Genomic DNA, 12244 nt, shown 5'->3' with positions numbered 1-12244 from the left:
CCTTGGATTTCCACTTCCCCACTGCCTCCCAGTTTTTCCAAATACCAGCACGAAATTCCTCTCTAATTTACTTCTTGAAGATACAAGCTAATGGGCAATTAAAAATACAAAAGAGAATTTAGGAATAACTGTTTTCTTTTAACAGCTTCCATCCCATTAAAATATTTTGCTGTTATAATGCCTACAGGGATTATCTCCAGTTGCAAGAGAACAAAGAAAATAAACACTGAAAAATTATCTAAATAAGCCACAATATTTTGAGAAAAGTTACCGTCGTGCTGTTGGACCTTGGAAACTTGCATCAAAATATGTGAGATATTGCTCAGAAGTCAGTTTTGCTCTTCAGTTCTATGGCTAGAAACCATAATAATACCAATGTCTGCAAGTACTGCCTTTTCTTTTTTACATCAGCAAATTGCATTGGTAACACTATTACAGCTCCCAGGGCAAAGTCCACCACTGCCTCCACTTGTTTATGCTTTCAAACTATTAGCAAACAAATATTAAAGTAAATAAAAAGGGGGGAATAAACTACAGCATTAACATATGATCACCTACGTGGAACTGTAAATAAAAATACAGAGTCATTTTTAATGGGGGGAACAACAGCTACTGCTAAGTTTGTTTATAAAGGAGTCTGGTTCTCTTCCAAGTTTCACGTTCCAGCCTGAAAATAACTTCTTAAAACAGCTGTCAGGTTTTTTTGGGAGGAGGGAGAATGATCTACCAGCAAATACGACCTTTCTTCAGAGCACACAAGTTATCGTGGGTAGTGGCTTGGGCTTCACTGAGAAAATTCAACTCCCTCTGTGGCTCCTAAAATCTGCAATCAAAAAGGAAAAAAAAGAGCATCTGGAAAAAAAAAAACTAACCTTCATGGAGAGCTCATGAAATAGAGACACCACTGTCTCCATGCTCTGAGACCATGGGAATTAATCATCTCCCACCAGGCCAAAAATCAATTTTCCTTTCACTTCAGTTCTTCTAAACTCCCAGTTTCTCCACACGTGGGGACACGTTCACAACAGAAGTACTCACTTAACCAGCTGTGGTAAGCAGCCTCTGTATCCAAACAGTCAAATATTAGCTGGATATATTTACTGAGTCAACCACTTCTACACCTGGCACAGGTAGAGGCTCTTCCACGTTTTAAAAGTCTTTGAATTTACTTTGGGGAGTGCAAAATAAGAAAAAGCATCTTAGATTTACTGCTGCTACTGCAGTATGGTCTTTCCATCTCCAACATCCAAAAAGCTCAGTTCTGGTAAACGAAGCAGCACAAATCACCCCAGATGTGAAGCAGCAGCAGAAAACTTCAGATCGTTAAAGAGTCACTTCCTTCCAAAAAAATGTCACTTAAATCCCCCCTCTCTTCTAGAACAAACATAACATTGCATAAGAAAGGTAAATCATTATCTGTTTTGTGTTAAAGAAAAAAAAAAAAACTTACTGAAAAATATTGTTTCTAATGCTGCTGTGCTGACCCTGCCATCCTTCATCCTGTTTTTGGAATGACAGTGCCTGGTATCCCCACAGTCCCCCTTCTCTTCTCATTCTAACACTGGAGTGCAGATTTAACTTTTTTAAGACTGCAAATTATTTTATGAAGGCCACAGTAAAAAGTGCAATTCTCCCCTGTATGTCCCCTTATTTCAACATGGGGTGAAAAATGCCACAGAAAATGTGGAACTGTGATGGGATATAAGAAAGGATTCCCATCTCAGCACAAAAAGAGTATCTGCAGAAAACAGTGACCAAGCCAGACACCGTGTCCCATGGAACAATAATACTATTTTTATCTGCTCACTATTTAGTCTATTTAACTCTCCTCCAGCAGCAAGCACCTGGATTTCTGGAGAAACCTCAAAATCAGCGTTTTGGGAATCACTGTCACCAAAACATTTAGCACCATTTCTTATCAATAAATGAGCTCATGCCCCTGCCTCAGCACAGACCAGCACTTCACATCCCTTATCTGACCACAAAGACAATTTAGAAGTGAACACATGTGTGACTTCTTGGGATTTAAACCCGATGTTAGGAACCCCACAGCAGAACTAGAGCAGAAATCTCAGTTACAGCAGGGCAACGCTTCGTCGTCACCTCTTCAGGATGTGTCTGGTAAAGCTTCACATTAAAAAAACCTCACATTAGCAACTGTCAAACTTCACAGAGCAGGAAACTGAAGTCAGGTATTCCTGAGGTTTGTTAGAGGAGGCAGGAACACCACAAAACACAAACACCGAGACCCCCCCGACAACATCTCGAACTGGAGCGTGACTGGGGAGCACCCACCTCCTCTGGCAGGTTATTGAATGGGCGCGGCCAAGAAATCATACATTCAGACAGTCAAATATCTAGACAAAGGTTTTTTAGGAATGGGCTCCACAGGTAGAAATCAGGAGTTTATTAATTAGGAAAATAAAAGGACTCTAGAGTTTTCAAACCAGGCACTCGGCTCACTCTCACCTCAGTATCCACGTACAGGTAACACACCTTTAATGCACACAAGTTACTCAAATGCCTGGTGATCTTTCCAGTCCCTGTACTGTGCCCATGGGGTAGATTTTTATCGCCTGACAAGGGAGAGAGTAAATACTAGAGAGTAAAATTTCATCCCTTGTTTGTTACGGGTCAACTATATATTACCAAAGGAATATCTAAATGTATACAGATCAAGACATTTATTTGAGGCTTTCTTGAAAGCAAAAGGGTTTTTTCTTCAATTTAGGGGACAGGGCAAAGTCACATCAGGAAATAAAAAAAAAAGGTCAGAAAATGAGAACTATTCCTTTGTCCTGCAAGGTTCTAACAGGCTCAGCCCCACTGGCTCTCAGCACCTGACAAGCCCAGGTAGCAGCACAGGGTGCTTAATTAATTCAATACTGCTTCTTGTCCAAGAAGTGCCTCAGTAAATGCAGATCAAAGGATGAACCCTTTCAACGACCATGTGATACCAGCTACATTTCACTGGTTCATTCTCCATAAGATTGTCCTCCAGTAGTCACTGCAGCAGAGCTGTAATTTTATATATGCACTGGAAGGACAATAAAAACTCTCATAAATACTGCTGGCCATCCTTCTTCTGACTCCAGAGTCTGTGTTTACAGCTGGAACTCCGTGTTCATTGCCCAGAGAAGCTGTGGCTGCCCCATCCCTGGAAGTGTCCAAGGCCAGGTTGGATGGGGCTTGGAACAACCTGGGCTAGTAGGAGCTGTCCCTGCCCATGGCAGGGCAGTGGGATGGGCTGAGCTTTAAGGTCCTCTCCAACCCAAACCATTCCATGATTCTCTGATTTTATACTGAATCACCTAAAACCAGCAGCAAACACTTTGAGAACACCATTTTGCTTTACTTGTATTCGTGAAAGTCATTGGCTGCTTTTAAAGTTGTCTTATTTAGATAAGCTATAGGCAGGCTCAATGTAAATTAAATGCAGATCCTGAATGGAGTGTTATGTATTTTCCTCACCCAGGCTGTTGTGTTACCATAATGTCCCTAAGATCACATTTAACACACACACAATCACGTTATTTCCACAAATCAATAATTCTGCTGTTAATACCAACTGGCTCTTCTTTAAAATTGCACAATCATAAACGCAAACTTTTAACAAGTGCCATTTGAATTCAGAGGATTTAGTGTTTAAAAAGCTGCCCCAAACACTGGTGGGTCATGGTCCAACTCCTGAGCTTACTAAGCAGTGCAAGAATTACCAAATCCTTTGCTCCAAAAGGGTTAGATAAATAACACACCGTCAGCATAATCCAACTGCAAAGCCTGGTCTGTAACAGCAGCAGCAGAACTCACACTAATTTATGACCATCTTGGCTGCACACTTGGTTATGGCTGATATTAGGTTCATATAACTCAAATTCATAATCTAAATCCCAAAATACATCTGTAATACAGTTTATTCAAATGTTTTGCAAATACGCTGCTTCAAAGAAGCACTGGGGAGGGTGGAAGCCGAGCAGGCAAATATCCTAACTTGGAAAAACAAAATCTTAATCTGAATTTTAAGGCAACTTCCAACTTTGTCACCTCCTGAAATCTTGGAAAGAATTAAATGCATAACAGATGTACTCCATTTTAAATATAGCCACATCACGCACGCGTTTTTTTAGAAAACACTGTGCCTGCTCAAAAAATGCCTTCCCGTATGGGCTGATTCACTGTCAGCACCCAATCACGGACACAAAATCAGCACTGACTCCGGCACAGCAAAGAGCCACGGCCAAACAGCCTCTGTCCCTGAGCAGGGATAAGCAACACAGCACAGGGGTCATCCCAGAGCTTCGGCAGGGCTGGGAACACAGCACCTTCCTCTCGCTGTCCTGAACCCGCACGTTTAAAAAGCCCGGCATCCTGGATGCCCTGAAGCTCCCACCTCCTGTTACCAACAGGCTGGTTTTATGATGCTCCCCATTAAATGCAGAGAGCTAAGCAGAACGTTTATTCAGAAGTGCCACCCAGCTGATGAACACGTAGCCATTCGTGCTGCAAGAATTAAACACGGTTTCCAAGCCGAATAAACACGGTTCAAGCATCTGATTATGGAGAAGTAACAGCCTGTGAGGACAACTCAGAGTATTTTCACATAACAAGTATCCTAAGAATGCACACAGTTACTGAAATGCTCTACATACACACATGTATATGGGGGAAAAGAGACTATTTACAAGGGCATGTAGTGACAGGACAAGGGGCAACGGCTTCAAACTGACCGAGGACAGGGTTACATGGGATATTGGGCAGGAATTCTTGTCCATGAGGGTGGTGAGGCCCTGGTACAGGTTGCCCAGAGTATCTGTGGCTGTCCCATCCCTGGAAGTGTCCAAGGCCAGGCTGGACAGGGCTTGGATTCACCTGGGCTAATGGAAGGTGTCCCTGCCTGTGGCAGGGGGTGGAATGAGATGAACTTTAAGGTCCCTTCCCACCCAAACCATTCCATGATTTTATGACTGAGCAGTTGTGGATGTCAGCAGGACACGCCGGAGTTGCTGTGAAGGGTCAGTGGCTGGGCTGAGCTCCTGCGAGTTCAGAGGGGTTTTGTGGTGTAAAATCCCATCTCCCAACTCAGCAGGTGAGAGAGCTGTGCTGGGGAGGAGGAAGAGCTTTGTGTGAATTCCCTGTACAAGAGTGAGGCTGATAAAGTGAGAATGGGGTGGAATGGGATGAGCTTTGAGGTCCCTCCCAACTCAAACCATTCCATGATTCTATGAACACAACAGCTTTATGTAACCAAGATTTTTGGACTTATTTGTGGAAAACTATTGCCAAATATCAAATTAAAGTATCTGACACAGGTAAGAAAATGTGACTTCAGTGAAGACTAGCAGACCTTTGTTTATCCCTGTATCCACAGCAAATTCCAGTAGCAGCAAGGTTTCATAACCAAAGACGTATATGTGACTTTAACATCCTCAGCAGAAAAATTCAGTTACTGATCGTTATGGATTCCAGAACCTCGGGTGAGGCACGGGGTGTGTGTGCTTCTCTTAAACGGTTTATTGGAATTATGAAACAACTTACAATAAATTTTCTCATCCTCACGTGGTATTTTTAAGAACGCTCTCTGGTTCTAGTTGATGCCACATTGCCAAGCAGCAACTAAAACATCAAATATGATTCATATTTTCTCATCAGTGCCTTATAGGTACATGATGGAGAATCTCTTTCATAACCTGTATCTTAGTAGCAAGATCAGTCCCAAATAGGGAGTCAGCCAGAGCCAAACAAGTTCCTGGAAGGGACCTCAAAGCTCATCTCGTTCCACCCCCCTGCCACAAGCAGGGACACCTTCCACTAGCCCAGGTTGCTCCAAGCCCCGTCCAACCTGGCCTTGGACACTTCCAGGGATGGGACAGCCACAGATACTCTGGGCAACCTGTGCCAGGGCTTTACCACCCTCATGGACAAGAATTCCTGCCCAATATCCCATATAACCCTGCCCTCAGTCAGTTTGAAGCCATTCCCTCTTGTCCTGTCACTCCAGGCCCTTATAAATAGTCTCTCTTCATCTTTCCTGCAGGGTCCCCTCAGGTACTGCAAGGCTACAATTAGGTCACCCCAAAGCCTTCTCTTGTCCAGGTTGAACAATCCCAATTCCCCTAAGCCTTTCCTTGCAGGAGAGATGCTCCATCCCTCTAATCATCTTGGTGGCCTCCTCTGAACTCGCTCCAAATAAGAACCAAGTTTTAAACACTGGAAATAGATGGGAAAGGTTACAAAAGCCTTGGATCAAAGCCTGATTATCTCCTGGTACAGTCACTGCACCAGGGCCTGTGACACAGCAGAGGCTCCATCTCCCTCCTGGAATCCTGGGGCTGTTTCTGAGCGCAGGCCCAACACAGACCTCCTGGAAACACGGACAGCATCACACTGTCCAAACAAAGGAAATTCAGAGCTGGTGTTGTACCTGGTCCCCTTGCAAATCATGCCCTTACAGGAACATTTCCTCATTACATCCTGCCTGTGACACTGCTCCTGTCAGGCCCTGAGCACTTCCACAAGATTTATCTGCTGGCCATTCGTCCAAGTCGGTCAGAGGTGAGAGACACTCAGCACCTTCAGGACGGACTTCACGTGTTCCTTCAACACGAGTTAAGGGAGGCAAGAACCTGATTCCAAGAACTACTGGGAACAGCTGTGGAAAAGCTTCCCAGAAGGGTCTTCTGAAAACGGCACACCAAAATTTCACATCTATTCCATCTATCAGGCACATGCATCTAAGTCAAACACCAAAGCCGCACGGAAAGGATTCCATTTCTGACTCAAACATCCTTATTTATCCAATGAACATAAAGAATTAATATCAGAAGCAGAAGTTTTCCTACATTTCCTGTGGGCTGAGTCAATGTTTCATAGCATGTTTTATTTCAATTGCAGACTTTTTTTTTTTTTGTGGGGTGGAGTGTTTCTTGTGGGGTGCTTTTTTTCTTTTGCTTATTGTGCAGTTAAACACAGTCAACCCAACTATCACCATTTTGGCCCTTAAAACATAATTAATTGCTAATATTGGTAGTATTGTTTATCCGTAGCTTTGCTTTCCACTTTTCCCTCTTCTCTCTGCTTAGAGGAAAGAAAAGAATTTTCCTATCAAGGCCTACAAATTAATAACACCAGAAGGAAATTAAGTCTTTATAAACAGAAACAGCTGGATTTGGATGCATTGGGACTCTCTTTGTGCATGGCCCCTCTGCCCCCCTTCCAGTGGCAGGACCTCTGGTTTAAGGAATCATGTGCCCAGCAGGAGCTCTGGGAATTCCAGCCCATGACGACATCCACACAAACAGATCTGAATTAACTTCAGCTGAAGGGGGAAAAAAAAAAAATCAAAAGGAAGCAAATTGCTCTTTCACTTGTAGATCATCAAGATGTTACTTTTCCTTTGTCTGCATGTTCCTGTGCATGTCAAGCAACAGGCAGAAGGAAAGATCCCATCACCAGGCTTGTGGACTTTTATTCTGCCAGTTCCTCTGCACTGTGCCAATTTTGGAGATTTTATAAACAATGCTATTTTATGACAATAACGTGATTTCTAAATTTACCAAGTCATGTTGCAGAGAACAGTTTTAGACGTGCAACAAGAGGAACAGCAAGTGCTATCAGTGAAATAAAGACTTGCAATATACTCGTTATTTATATGTTTTGCCAAGAATTCCCACAGTAAGTTACTGTAACAACTACAAACCCAAAAAATTTACAGGCAGTTGTGAGGGACATTTTGATCCTCAGGGATGCAGGCTGAAGAAATACATCTAGAACGTTTAGTCCTTTCACAAAGAAATTTCAGAGCCATGAAAAAACACCAATCCCCAAAGCCATATATCTCGTAGGCTTACTGCTCAAGGTTAAAACGTTTTTTGGGAGGGGGGAATGAAAGAAAGTATTAATTTGATGAAAACAATTTGGCTTGTAAGGGCAGTACAGATCTCTGGGGCAGTCCAATCCTGACAAATGCCTCTCCAGAACCACCTAACCAGCCAAATCTGTCCTGCTGCCCAAGACAACCTGTGCCCAAACATGACCTCTGGGGAAAGAACGAGCTGTAAGGCCCTGGTACATCCCCATCCCTGCTTCTTTTCCAACTGCCACTTGGTATTTTCACAAATTATTACTTGGAAGCAGGCAGCTACACTTTCAAACCCTGCACGGCTCCTCTTTAAATCGAGTTCCAACAATTCCCTCCCTCAAACCTATGAAAGAGCCATCACAATAATGCAAACTTACATAACAGAACCTGTTAAAATGTGTTAATGAGGCTATATTGACTAGCTGGCTTCCTTGCAAGAGCAACTCCCACTGGAAGTTAAAAATTTAAAAACTAGGAAAATTTTTTTTTCTTCTTTTCTTTTCAAAGGGCAGAAATGAGAATGAAATCACCTAAAAATAGCTGAGAATTTTCAAGTGTCAGCTGTAACATAAAGAGGAATGGCTGTCTCTCCTTACAGAGCCAGGATGGATGGAGTGAGCTTGTCATTCAGGATCAAGACAGAGAGAGCTTACACACAAATTGTAGATGGTAGGAAATAATCCTAATTTCCTAATTTTAATAATATTCCGGGACAATCCACAGCAACTTGAAATCCAGTGAAATTGTACTTTGTTTAAAAGTGGTGAATGTAAATTCTTATATCCTTTGCCTGCCAGAAGGAAAAGTGAAGTACATATTGTGAAATAACTGCAAAAAAAAAGGTTTTAAACAACCCATTCAAATCATGCATCCTGCTCATGACAGAAGATGAATATAAACTATGTGTCTTTGACTTTGCTTTGTCTTTTCCATCAATCTTTTTTCCCCCAAAAGCCACCATGTCAAGGCTTTTATTTATAGAAGACATTCTCTTGCATTTAAATAGTTTCCTATCTCTGAAGATTTACTGAAGCAAACAGGGAGAAGACAGCTCAGATTTGTAATTTGTAGGGTACCTGTGGACATGGCAGCACCAAGATTTGGGGTAGCCAGATAGAAATCCAGGGGAGAGACACTGCAGATGACAACCCCAGAATGCAGCAGAAGCCACGGTGTCCCTCTGGGATCACAGGATCCCGGATTTCAGGGCTCACCTTTCCCATGGTCTGGAACGCAGCTCTGCTCTGGCCTGGCTCACTGCAACTCTTGCAGGATGTAAATGTTTGAGGTCTATTGAAACTGTTCCTCCACTCCACAGGGCTCAGACAGGGCTTGAACAGGCAGAGCTGCAACACTTCACCCCCAGGCCAGCAGCACTGCCTTGACTTTCTTGTTAATTAGTGTCAGGGCATGACAAATTAAACCAGAGCCCACGTTGTTAAATGGAGTGTATGGTCAGGGTCAAGCTCCATCCCCTTCAAAGGCAAGAACCTCATACAGATTCTAACTATGCTCAGAATTTTTTTTTCACTGGGTCCAGTCAAATTAGCCCATAAGTATGACACAAAGAACTCAAAGTCTCAAACACTGTCCAAGTTTCCTGTAAATAATAAAAACAGCTGAAGTGTGAGTAATTTTTTAATTGAGATGTTTTTCTACTTGGTCTTCAACAAATCAAGTCATGAGCAACTGAACAAATCTTCTTCACAATCTGGAGAAATTGTGACCTTCCTGCCCAGGCCTGGCAGCGAGCTGAGCAGTACCTGCACACATACATGGGTTTATTACAGAAAGTTATCATTGCATTGTCAAATATTTAGAAAGCTCAATAATCACTAGTTTAAGGTACTTAACTACAAAGTTCTTTCCTTTGTTTATAGCTATGAAAGACATCTTCACTGGGTAATGACTTGACAAGAACCTGGTTGAGCAACTATATTCACTATTTACCTCCTTTTTTTCTTGCTATTACATGGTAAAATTACAGATCATGTCAAAATGTTCCATCAGTGCAGAATTTGCTTCTCCCTGGCAATATGCCTTCATGCAAATTACCTCTAATTATAATTCTTTATCTGTCACCGTGCACTTTTCATTTTTGAAATACAGGAGCGAAGTCAACTTGTATATGATACCTTCTTTTCAGTCTCACACATAAGATCATGAACCACTACCTCAACAAGAAGTTAACAGGTCAGATTATATAAATCTGATAAAACTGACTGGTCGCTTACATTTTCTGTCACTGTCAGCATGTGGAATTCTGTTTGGGGGAAAATGGAAATACATATACATGCTTGATTCATTACCACTTAAAACAATGGACATTTGTTCTATCTATTTCTGCCTGACTGTCGGATTAGTATCAGAACACATGAAATCCACAGTTATAATGCCTGCCACGGAAAAAGCCTGTATCTTAAGGTTTACATTTATGGAACATGATGAAACTAGAGGATGGACAGAAAGACCTGCACAGCAGCTGGCAAGACACAAGTACCTTAACCCCCCTTATTCATCCCAAAAGCCTCCCTGGTCAGAGACTAAAGCTGCTCTCAGCCCCAGAGCAAAGCCAAATGCATGAAGAGCTCTGCAGAGCCATCCTGCTGGCACGAGCACAGACCTTCTAGATTTACACTGTGCCCAGCAGGCTGGGCTCAAAAAGCCAAGGAAAACTTTCATCTGATCTCTCCTCTACCTATGAACTTCCAGAAGCACATGACAGCTACAAGTCTCCTGTGCACAGGGTTGGTAAAGGGCACAGAAACAGGGCAGGCAGAGGAGAGTTCACTGCCATCGGGGGGTGATCGTGGTCTCCCCTGATCGGCTGCAGAGGGGAGGAAAGGAAATAAAATTCAATGACTTATCTCTTCCCAACCTTACCCAAGACTTTTGTCTTTCAGGAACACCCATGCAGTGCTCCCTGTAACCCAAACATGAAGCAGCAGCAGAGTATCAAGTCACCAAGCAGTGCTGTATCCCACGTGCCACGGGAAAAGCATCCCACGGGTCACAGGTTGCCATCCTGTAAAGAGCCAGGCTGTTTATGGAGTAAAAGGCTTCAGTATAGAGCAAAATGGTGACTTTTGTAACTAATTTACTAAAGAAGTGCTTAAAATTAAAGGAAACATGGAGAACAGTAAAAGACAACACATCAAGCTGGAGATCTTTCATAACCTTTATGAGGAACCAGTGGCCACAGGTGAGTTTTCCTGCAGTAAGTGCTGTAAAAGCCAACCTTCCTCTGCCACCAGGCACAGCTCAGCCAGGTGATGGAGGGCACAAGGATCCCTTTGCATTTTTCCCCATGATGAAATAAGGGACAAAATCCGAGAGAAAAGCGTGGTTATATCGTGTCAAGGGCTTCTAACAGAAACACAGCAGCAAAGCCACTCCTTGAGGCAAACTGAACAAGATGTGTGGCTGCAGAAAGTTTGGGAATTATTTAGAGGATCAGTGAACATGCAGAGGCCCCAAATGAAATGGTGGTTCTGCTTGCTATGCTCTATAAACACAGAGAAAGCATTCTTGCCCCAACGTGCTTACGTATTTTGAGCACTCAAAAAACAAGATGCTGGTGACCCTGGTATTTCTGTAAGAGTTGCTGGCTGGTAAATAGCAATATTGTGACCTCCCAAGTAACAAGAAAGAGAAAGGCAAACAACCAAGAAGAAAAGAGCAAAACAAAAATATTTCCATAAGCAGAACTTTTTATATCCCAAGAGGAGATATCTGTCTCCAGAGCTCAAAAGGGACACATTAACCTGTGCTATGAGACTTCAATAAATTTATTTGCTAGGAAGCTCAGCAAGGAAACAGAAAAAGTGAATTGTCTCAAATCCTACAGCAAAATTATTATGGAAAATATAACTGAACTGATGGCTGGGGTCTATCTGTGTACCTCAAAAAATCAGTGCAACGCTGCTCTCCTGTGCTCCCCTCACATCCAAGGGGATCAGGTGCTGTGAAAACAGAGGCCCACCAGAAACAGGCAAAAATATTGTAAGGCATCACTGGCTCGCTCTTTGTTGGTTTGTTTTAGACACCATCTACTTAATTCCAAAGTCAGAAACGGGAGGGAACACATCAGGGCCCCACTCTTGCACTAAGGAGCCAAGGAAGCAAAGGATGGAGAAAAGATGTTCCCATCCTAAGATTTCAGTGAACCACAAAACAGGAAGAGAAATTTAGTTTTGCCTGGTCTACTCCAACGAACAAGGCGAGCAGCACTGGGACAACCTGGGGTACATCCACCTGAGTATTCCCAACGGGACGGGGAGCAGGGCTGGGAAGCAGTTGGCCCAATCCACCCCTCCTCACCCTGCTTTGGTGCCCGCTGGAGAGCCGTCCCTGGATTGCTGCTGGGTGAGCCGAGCCAGAGGACTC

General features: G+C 43.0%; 1 protein-coding gene and 1 long non-coding RNA gene across 6 annotated transcripts in view; one reads left to right on the top strand and one right to left on the bottom strand.

Moving 5' to 3' along the window:
• The window catches only part of ADCY9 (adenylate cyclase 9), a 97529-nt gene that overhangs the window by 80137 nt on the left and 5148 nt on the right, over positions 1 to 12244 (bottom strand). The gene's annotated exons all lie outside the window — the stretch shown is intronic.
• LOC120324879 lies at positions 5009 to 10929 on the top strand. 2 transcript variants are annotated; one of them, XR_005566550.1, is made up of 3 exons: positions 5009 to 5086; positions 8366 to 8527; positions 10762 to 10929. It is a non-coding gene; the product is annotated as an uncharacterized LOC120324879 (long non-coding RNA). The 2 variants fall into 2 exon arrangements; XR_005566551.1 differs by having other exon boundaries at positions 5033 to 5086; positions 8457 to 8527.

This window comes from Pipra filicauda, unplaced genomic scaffold (genome assembly GCF_003945595.2).
Source record: "Pipra filicauda isolate LSUMZ 115617 unplaced genomic scaffold, ASM394559v2 scaffold73_size2923735_pilon, whole genome shotgun sequence".
NCBI lineage: Eukaryota > Metazoa > Chordata > Aves > Passeriformes > Pipridae > Pipra > Pipra filicauda.
This window is presented reverse-complemented; position numbering and strand designations above follow the sequence as displayed.